The sequence below is a fragment of the Pteropus vampyrus genome, unplaced genomic scaffold, assembly GCF_000151845.1.
Source record: "Pteropus vampyrus isolate Shadow unplaced genomic scaffold, Pvam_2.0 Scaffold89, whole genome shotgun sequence".
Taxonomy (NCBI): Eukaryota; Metazoa; Chordata; class Mammalia; order Chiroptera; family Pteropodidae; genus Pteropus; species Pteropus vampyrus.
Genome location: NW_011888870.1, coordinates 1231937 through 1241418, shown reverse-complemented (window position 1 = coordinate 1241418; position 9482 = coordinate 1231937). Strand labels below are relative to the sequence as shown.

Sequence of the window (9482 nt, the reverse complement as noted above, 5' to 3'; positions counted from 1 at the left end):
CTTCAAGTTTGGCAACCTTCAGGTACAATACAAGCTCACTGGTTTGGTTAATTTTTGTTTTAAATGGGATTGTGCCCGATCTCTAGACCTAACGATTTACTGGATTTCAACCCCAGCTTTATTAGGCTTAACTCGCAAATCATTGTAGGTTATGTTGTATACATTTTTTTATCCAAAAAAAAACCTGTTCGAACACTAACTACATTTCACTTATTCCCAGCCTTGCCTTTTCTGTAATTATGGATTCCTCTTTAAATCCTGGATTACCTCTTTTAACAAATAACCATCTATTAAATATTAAGTAGGCAATGGACATTATTCATTTACCATCCAAAATATTTTGCCCACTTTTTTAATTTGAAATATAGTAGACAATTACAGTGTACAATTCAATGTGTGTTTTTTTCTTTCAATTATAGTTGGTATACAATACTATATTAGATCAGTTGTACAGCATAGTGATTATCTTGCCCAGTACTAGGTCCCGAGGGGCCCTGCCCTCCAGTTGCTCACAGCACGTGTGAGGCCTAGACCAGTGAACAGACAATTGCGAGTCAGTGCGTAACGAGTGCTATGTTGGAGGTAAGCCAGAGGGCTGTGGGATTTGAGGCTTTAAACTTCAAGGTGGAGGCTTTCCTTCACAAATCCATCTTTGCAAGGGAGGCAAAACCAGAGTCTTCCTAAATGGGAGATTACGGAATGCAGCCAGAGGTGCCCGCAGACAAGAGTTGCATTTCACCGACTTGGCGAGGCCCTCATTATCTTCAGAAGCATGAACACCGTGGTCATCATTTTATCCTGGAGTTATCCATGTTGTATTACCACTTCTGGGAACAATTAGTTTGGAGGATGAAAGGCTTGAGAGAGTAAGAGCAATTCTTCAGCACTCCTGCGGTTCTGGGGCCATCTCTGACTTAGGTGTCGTAACTCCAGGATGGCAAACTGTTCCATGAAGATAACTTCTACGTAGACACACACACCTCTTATCACCTCAGCTTTGGTTTCTTTTGGGTTCAGGCATTTTTTTCTTCCCTTGAGTTTTGCTCCGTCAGCCACATCTCTTGGACTGTTTGGTTGCTCCACAACTGTCTGCGTTTTCTTTAACCCAGAACCTCCTCACACTGTGGAAAATTGGCCTATTATAATAAAAATCACTTGTGATGAAAAATCATTTCTCTGCTTTTTATCTCTATTATCGCTAGTCGTATGACCTTATTTGCTTTGAATCTCAGTATTCTCATCTATAAAAGGAGCATAATAGTATTCTCTGGGGGTTGTTGTGGGTGGTACATGAGATAAGTATATAAAACACACAGCAATCTGCATTATTCCAGTGGCACTTTAACTGCTTAGCAGCAGTCACTTCCCTGAGAACACAAAAGTTTATACACAGTTGGTTTTTAATCTCTTTTTAATTTCGTGCCTTTTAATATGCTATAGGATCATCTCCCTGCCCCCTATTTTTCTTTTGGCACTTTGCTTTCCTTTTTGGTGAGTGTTCAGCCTTAGTTTTTTTTGCTTGTTTTTTTGTTTTGTTTTGTTTTTTGTTTTTTGGGTTTTTTTTGCTACTTTGAGCATAACTGAATACCCATTACCCAGGCATATACGTTCCTCAGACACTAGTAGATGGTTTCTCTGTGCTAGGCATTGGGATACGGAGGTACTCCCATTCAAGTAGAGGAGTCCCATGGGAACAGCCAGCTGGTATGAGGCATTCTGGAATGCTGTTCTGTAAAGCATTATGGAGACACAGATGATGAGACTTTACATTTGTTCTGAGTAGATCGGGAAAGTAGGTTAGAGTTTAACTGGGCCTCGAATTCTCACTTGGTAGATAAAAGAAAGATCACGCTAGGCAGCAGGAGCTGTTTATAGAAAGACAGGTGAAGACAAGGTGTTAGTAGTCACTGCAAAGTCAAAAGTCTGTGCTCCCCCCACCCCGCCCCCACACTCCAGTTTTGTCATAGTAGGAAGGCAGAGAGAAAACAAGTAGCCCTTTCAGATGTAAAAATCTGCTTGCCTTGGTAGTGAATAAAAAGTTCTGCTTTATTTGCTTTTGCGATTATTTTCTTTGCATGTACAAAACGAGAAGCAAACATAAGGATAGCACAAAAGCTCAGAAGCAGTCTGTGAATGTACAGATTTTTTAACTGTGCCTCATACTGTTGATTTTTCCTCCACTTCCTGTGTTTCTTTCCTTTGATCACTTACTACATACCAGGCACTTTGCAAAGGTTATCTCTTTTAACTCATACAACTTTTTGAGTTAAGATTTTCCTTGTTGTTGTTGTTGTTGTTGTTGTTGTTGTTGTTGTTTTAACAGACGAGAACAGCAAGAATCAAAGCAGTTTTAAAAAAAAACAAAACAAAAGTCTTGTTTAATGCATAGCCTGTAAGTGGGAGAGCCTTTCCTCGGAGCCAGCATTATCTCCAAAGCTTCAGTTCTCTTTATCCTAAAATTAAGTACAGAGCTGCTGCTGGAGAGTCTTAGACTAGGCCCAGCCAATAAATTACTGACCACTTGGACGACTAATACAAGCAGCCAAAACTTTCTAAGTCTTATTTCCTTCACCTCATAGGTAGAGTAATTGGAGTAGATAAGGCTACACTTCCTTTTAACTTGATTTCTTCTTAGGCTCTTCCATCTATTTGTCTGATCATTTTGTGCAAGTGTTAAATGATATAGCAGAGAATGTTCTAATTCTCAGGTTGCAACGTCTTGGCTATTTGGAATTGTTTAAAATTACTTTTAAAATCAAAATAGTGGTTACCTTTGGGGAAGTGGGAGAGGGGACTGCCTGAGAAGAGGCATGAGGGAACTTTCTGGGGTGAAGATAATGTTCTATATCTTGATAGGAGTTTGGGTTATACAAGTGTACACTTACATTTCTGCATGTAGTTGTATATAAATTTCACATCAAAAGAAAAAAGTCAATATTGAATTCTAGGTAATATGCATGCTGAAGAATTTGGGAAGAAATATATCGATGTCTGTAATTTACTTTAAAATGCACCAAAAATAAGATATATTAATGGATGGATAGATGGATGGATAGATGAAGAGATATGTAATAAAATAAGTATAGAATCTAGGTAGTGCTTATGTGTTTCTCACTGTAAAATTCTTTTAAATTTGCTGTATATTTTAAATTTTTAGTAATAAAGTAATAAATATATATATAAGGTTAATATTATTATAATAAATTATTGGAGGGAAATCATTTTTAAAATGAGTTGACAGTTTAATGTCAACAGCCTCCTTACTTGAAGGATCTTTGTTAATGCCACCCTAGACTATCGTGAGTTTAAGTGACCTGATTTAAACAGCTCAGAGAGACCTTTTCTTTCTTTAGACAACCTCGTAGGTTGGCAGGTTCCTTCCCTTAGTTATTTTAAGCTAATCTGAATGTCCCACAGAGCTGCATTGCCAAGCAGAGCTCATCCCTGTGGCTGTTTGAGTCACTAATAGTTATTTTTGTAGAAGTTAGTGTTACCATCAGCCAAAGAATAAACTTTTCCTCTCCTTCCCCATCCCACCCGAGATATACCTTTGACCAGATGATGTCAAGGAAATAGCCCTTTTTTTTGGTTTTGTACTTTGTTTTCAGTCTATCACATGTTTGAGATGCCTTGTATTTCTTTAACAAATCACACTTGGTGCTTTCACAGTGCTTTAGTTGGAGACAACTTCTGATTGTGCTGGTTTGAGTTCTGGCACTTGAGAGCATCTTCATTCTGAAGCTTATGAAATGTCACTCATGTATTTGGAGTCAAGAGTTTACCTTTTCTTCAGTGGTTAAACTGTAGCTAATGGTGCCCAAAATGAGTGTCCGATCCAACTGTGTTTGAGACTGTAAGGTCATTAAGAGTGCATGAACTCTTCTGCAGCAAAAGGGGAGAACAGTGAATTCAGTCATGGGGATACTTATATTAAAAACCAGTAAGACAGCTAAAATATGTTTTGAATTATTTTCTAAAAATATCACCTTTGTCTTTTCATAATAATAATTAATCACAAGTCATTTTACATACTGAAAACAAGTGATTGTACGTACCGTGTTTGAAAATATAACAAAATGGCATTTTACAAGATTTAAACAAATATTTGAAATAAAGTTGGAGTGGGAGTGCAGTAAGAGAGGGGGATAGAATACTTCTTGAGTTGCACATGATCTCATACTATAGTTCGTTAAGCCTCTAGCAATCAGTAAAGAGTATTTTTATTTAAAATCCACAAAATTGATGGAGAGAGGGAAGGAAAAATTTGATTGCTTAAGAGTTACCCTAGAAGATTGGATCTGTAAATTTACATGAATCCTTGAAACAGACAGGTGTATGTGAGTGCCAAATAATGTCAAAACTAACCAAGAAAAATTTGCTTTTCTGCATGACTGTGGTGAAAACATTGGTTCCCAATGACTTTCACATTTATAAGGATTTTTTTTTAGAGACTAAATACACATTGGGCAAGCAGCTATGTAGTCCAAGAAGTACTGGCCGGATTTAACATACTGGGGGCATGTGGATTCCTAAGAATGTCACACCTTGTCTATGCCAATAAATCAGTGTCTATTCTTGATACCGAATCTGATGTCATTGGCAGATTTTCCTCTTTACTGGCAGGATGATATTCAGAAGGGAGAATATTTTTTCATGTATTTTGCTCTTTCTGTGATCGGGGTGTTTCTATGGTTTTTTTTTTTTTCTTTTTCTTTTTTTAAGCTATGAAATAGTACTGGAAAGACCCAAGAAAACTAGATCTGGATTTCATTTTGTCTCTTCAACTCTGTGTGATCTTGTGCACATTCCTGACGTGTTACAAACAGCTTGTGTCTCCGAATGTGCAGTATCAGTTTTCAGTGGTGAAAGCCCCTAAAGGAAACAGACTGATTCTTCCATGCACAAACAGCTGGGCAGTTGTGGATGGAATTAATTGCTGATATATATTGCCTGTGTTTTTCTTCTCTTGTCATTTCCTTTGCAGCTGCGAAAGTGAAGTTTGACTTGAAAACAGAGATTTCCAGCAGTGCAAATCCAAAAAAATATCAAGGTGGGATTCTTAAAATACAATATCTAACCGCTACCTTTGATGAGATGGTGAAGAGCAAACAGATGATTTTTAATTACCTATATAGTTGAGAAAATAATTAAATCAGGCACTTGGATATATGAAAGGAGTATTTTGCTTTATCTCATAGCAAAAGTGACCTCACAATTCAACAAAAGGCTAGATCAGCCAGCACCCCTCCTCTAGGATCCTGAAAGAGGCTCATTCTAGGCCATCTCTCAAAATATCAAAATGATCAGTACTCCTGACTGATTTATTGTTCCAGTGTGAGGGAGTTGCAGTTGGTGAGGGTAATGTGATAACATGTATCATTAAAAATAATGTTTTCCAGTTTTTCCCCCAACATCTTTTTTAGTATTCATTTTCAATTCTATATGAATTACTACATAGCTTATTTTTTTACATGCTTGGCTATTTTACCGAGAAGCCTATTTTTTATTTCATGAGTTTATAGACATTCAATTAAAAGTAACTGTTGGTCGTGTCTCTGAATGTGCATATTCAGAAAGTAGTATTAATTAAAATCATTTTGCACAATAATCAGATGTTTGGTAACAGTTTCAATAACCAACAAATTATTTTAGACACTTAAAGATTCTTATACAGTATGTGCACATGCTACTGAATATCTTATTTGGAAATAAATCCAATATTTTTTTCAATCAAAACTTATATGAAATTATTTTTAAAGATGGAAGATTATAAAATTTTATAAAGTATAGTATGCATATTAGTGATTTTCATCAAAATAATATTCTCTTTTATGTGTTCATTTCAATATCTTACTAAAACAAGTCAATAAATCAAATTCCATATCTTTAAAGGCAACTCTTGCTAGTTAGTCAGTAAGAAAATGCTTTTATTATTTTTCACGTTGCCAAGAGAACTAGAGCATTGGTAGAGGAGGATAGGTAATGCTTATGTTCATGTTGAAGTCCCTGTTTTGACCAGATAGGCCAAAGTGAAGTTGTAGAGTGAGCAATGTTGCTGATACCTTGAGATATGTAGAAGCTGCTATTGCTAAACTTAGAAGTTGGCATATTTGAACTTCCTTTATAGTAGTCTACTTCCACCTAACATTCTGTTCTGTTGTGATCTACCTTGCATTTTATTTTACTTTCTTCAGGAAAAAGAAATGAGTCTGTATTTCATTTCATGGCAGGAAAGCTGAACTGCAAACATGAACTTTTCCTCTGTTTCTTTGAGGAGGATTAACCAAGTAATTTCAACTCTGAGGCCCTGAGAAATGTTGTGGCAATATTAATGTGCAGTTTGCTCTCACTGAAGTCTGCCTGGGTGTGTTGTTTCCCCCAGAGTGGGCTCCACCCTTGCTCTAACCACACAGAGTGTGGATATCTCGCTGTTTAAAACAAAGTTCATTTATAGGGCAGCATTGCATCAGAATTGCCACACAAAAACCAGCTTAAGAAATGTACAGCAGCTTCAATTTTTTTTTGTAAGTAATGGATGGTCTATTGTAATATTGATAGTGCACAGCTTAGAGGGAAGCAGAGATAAGATAGATGGTTAATTTTGTGCCAGCAGCTAATAACGTGCAATATTCTTGGGGAGGAGCTAGTGGCTTTATCACTCAACTAAATATTTTCCTGTTAGTTCACTTGTCTTTTCTTTTTTCCTTAAGACGTTTACTGAATTGTCGTTGTTCTTGTTTGGGGGATGACTTTGACTATTTAAGGAAGATACTGGTAGTCTCCTAAATGTGCTAATTATTTAACATAAAAATGCTTGAAGTAGTGTTTTGCACTGAATTTATTGGTCCCATTAATAGCATAATCTGGCAGTACCGTGTTTCAAGACATCATGGCATGAACTTTGTGTGTAAGAGTGGGTTCATTGAATTAAAAAAAAAGGCAGCATCTAAAGAGCCTTTATTTCTGCAATAATGATGCTTTGTCCTGTTGCTGTCGGGTATTTGTCAAAAGAGTTAGGGAAGGCTGCAGCCCAAAGTTCTGTTCCCTGCCTCGTCTGTGCCTCTGTGTTCTTTCTAAAATTTGTGACGTGAACGGCAAGTTGAACTATAGGAGAATTGTTGTTATTCAATGAGGTCCGTGTTCAATTTTTTCTTTGCAAATGGGGTCTGACTTTTTTTTTTTCCTCACGTATTGGGGTTCTCTTTATAGCTGGGTTTTAAATGCCTGTGAAGTGTTTGATTATGCACTGACCAAAGTGGGCCTGTTGAGAGAGAGGCTATGCTTTGTGATATCTAAACTGTTTTCTTCCTCTGTGTGTGTTCATTGTGTTCTCTTGTGGGGTAGACACACCCATTCAGTACAAGCAAGTTGAACCACTAGCCTCAGTTGAAATCAAAGCTGAATGTTGAAACAGGTAGATTTCTGTAAAGCTTGCAGGGGTGACATTGTGTCATCCTTTTTGGATTTAGACTTCCTAGCATTTCTCTGCTTCAGCTTCCTCTTTGTAACTTGGTACTAATTGTGTTTAGCTATTTTCTAACGTCATAAGGATGTAAGAATAAAGTCAACTCATTGTGTCATAGAAAAAAGCACTAGCCCTGGAATCAAGAGGCTGTTTCTTTGGACACTAGTTTCTTCACCTGTAAAATTAGGAATTTGGATTGGCTCTCTAAGATCTATTCCAGCTTCGAATACCCTAATTCTCTTTGTAAAGATACATGCCTATTCCAGAAATGCTAAAAGGTATGTATTGGAATTGAAAAGAAATGTTTAGATATTAACCCAGAATCCTTCTTATAAATGACATGAGATCTAAAGCTTTGCTTTAAGTAAATTATTTATATCAGAAATTTTAAAAATTTACTTTTTAGTATCTGAGCCAGGAGAATTAACTATATAAATCATCTAACAAGAAAATAATTTTCAGATTGAAACTAGATGAACTTCTTGTCACAAGCATTGTGTAAACATTTCATTAATCATTTCTATACTCAGTTTACAATTATTAATTGTGTAGCTTTGGATAAGTGGTTTTCAAAATTTTTTGTAATGTATTTTGCATCATGACCCAATACATACACCACATACACGCCACTTAACCCCTGAAATAAATTTCTCTCACAGCACAGAAAACACTTAACTGCTTTCTGTTCTATTTCATATTTTTTAAAATGTTGGTTTCAATCCATAGAGCCAGGTGATCGCTACTGTCCCTTTGAACTCTAGGAGAATGCGGTTACTCTTTAGACTTTTAAAATTGCTCCAGAGCTAAGTGTGCCAGCCAGTTTGCTGTTAAATACTGAAATTAGAAGATTTTCTAAATAGATTTTATTTGGAACTTTTGTAGAAAGTCAATAGTTAAGATCTCCGGTAATACTCTATCTTATTTTTTCTTATAATAATTATATAACATAAAGTAGAGTGAATTTTTTTCACCAAGCTCTAATAACTGCCCCCAAGTCCCCTTCTGTTTACTCCAGTGTGCTATATAAATGTTATTTATGGAGATTGTTATAGTGAAAACTAAGATATGTACCCTGACATGAAAAGGTTGGGAAGTCTTTTTTAGAGAATTAGATGTAGAGTATCAAATTATCATTGATAGACCCCCAACATTGTCCTCCTTACCAGAGTTTTTCCAGGGCTCTACGGAAGTTCTCTTCTCTCATTTAATGGACTCATAAAAAGTATTAATTTTATAACTTAAAAAGATGTAAATGGTAAAAAAGATGAAACAATACAAAGGACATATGACAAAATGTCTCTCACTCTAATTCCTGAGCCCTACTTTCGGGGAAGAGGTGGGGAGGGGCAGTTTCTTCTTTATTTTTCCAGAAAATTTCTATGAATATGAGTGGACATCTTTTTTAAAAATCCAAATAAAATTGTAGTATGCATAACATGTATCTACTTCATTCTTTTTAATGACTGTATAGTACTTCAATGTGTGGATGGATGTACTATACTTTACTCATACATCTTTTGATAGATATCTGGATTATTTCCAAGTTGTTCCTTTCTCCCCAATCAGATAGACTTACGCTATCAGTTTTTTCTCTTACCTCCATTTTGGGACAGAACCCAGAACCCAGGTACTGCAGAAAAGGGGTGATAGTGCTGTGTGGAAATAGAGAAACCCCTCACCAGTTTCTCCACCTGTGGCTAGAACACCAAAGGTAGGCAGGCCCTTAACGTCCCAGCCATTCATGCGTGGGTAAGGACGTCCCTGGAAGTTGTTTTTCAGCAGATTAATGAAGTAACTGTTGGGTTCAAAGTCAAATAATTTGAGCGTGAGATTATGGGCAGATCACCTGACCTCCTTGCTTCTCAGTTTTACCATCTATAAAATGAGAGTTTGGAATGGATGAGTTTCAATGTCCCTTCCAACTGTATATTTACCTAGCATTTTTGTTGGATATTAATTTAAACTATATAACTCAAATGATATGAAGTTTCTGTTATTTAAATTAAAAACATCTTTT

General features: G+C 36.3%; 1 protein-coding gene across 7 annotated transcripts in view; it reads left to right on the top strand.

The window, feature by feature from the left end:
* The window catches only part of ADD3 (adducin 3), a 114605-nt gene that overhangs the window by 54477 nt on the left and 50646 nt on the right, over positions 1–9482 (top strand). The window contains exon 1 of one of the 7 annotated variants that reach the window (XM_011363762.2): positions 5031–5050. The exons of the other annotated variants lie outside the window; for them this stretch is intronic. The gene's annotated coding sequence lies outside the window, so the exon portion shown is untranslated. Of the gene's footprint in view, positions 1–5030; positions 5051–9482 lie in introns of those variants that run through there. 7 annotated transcript variants of the gene reach the window in all.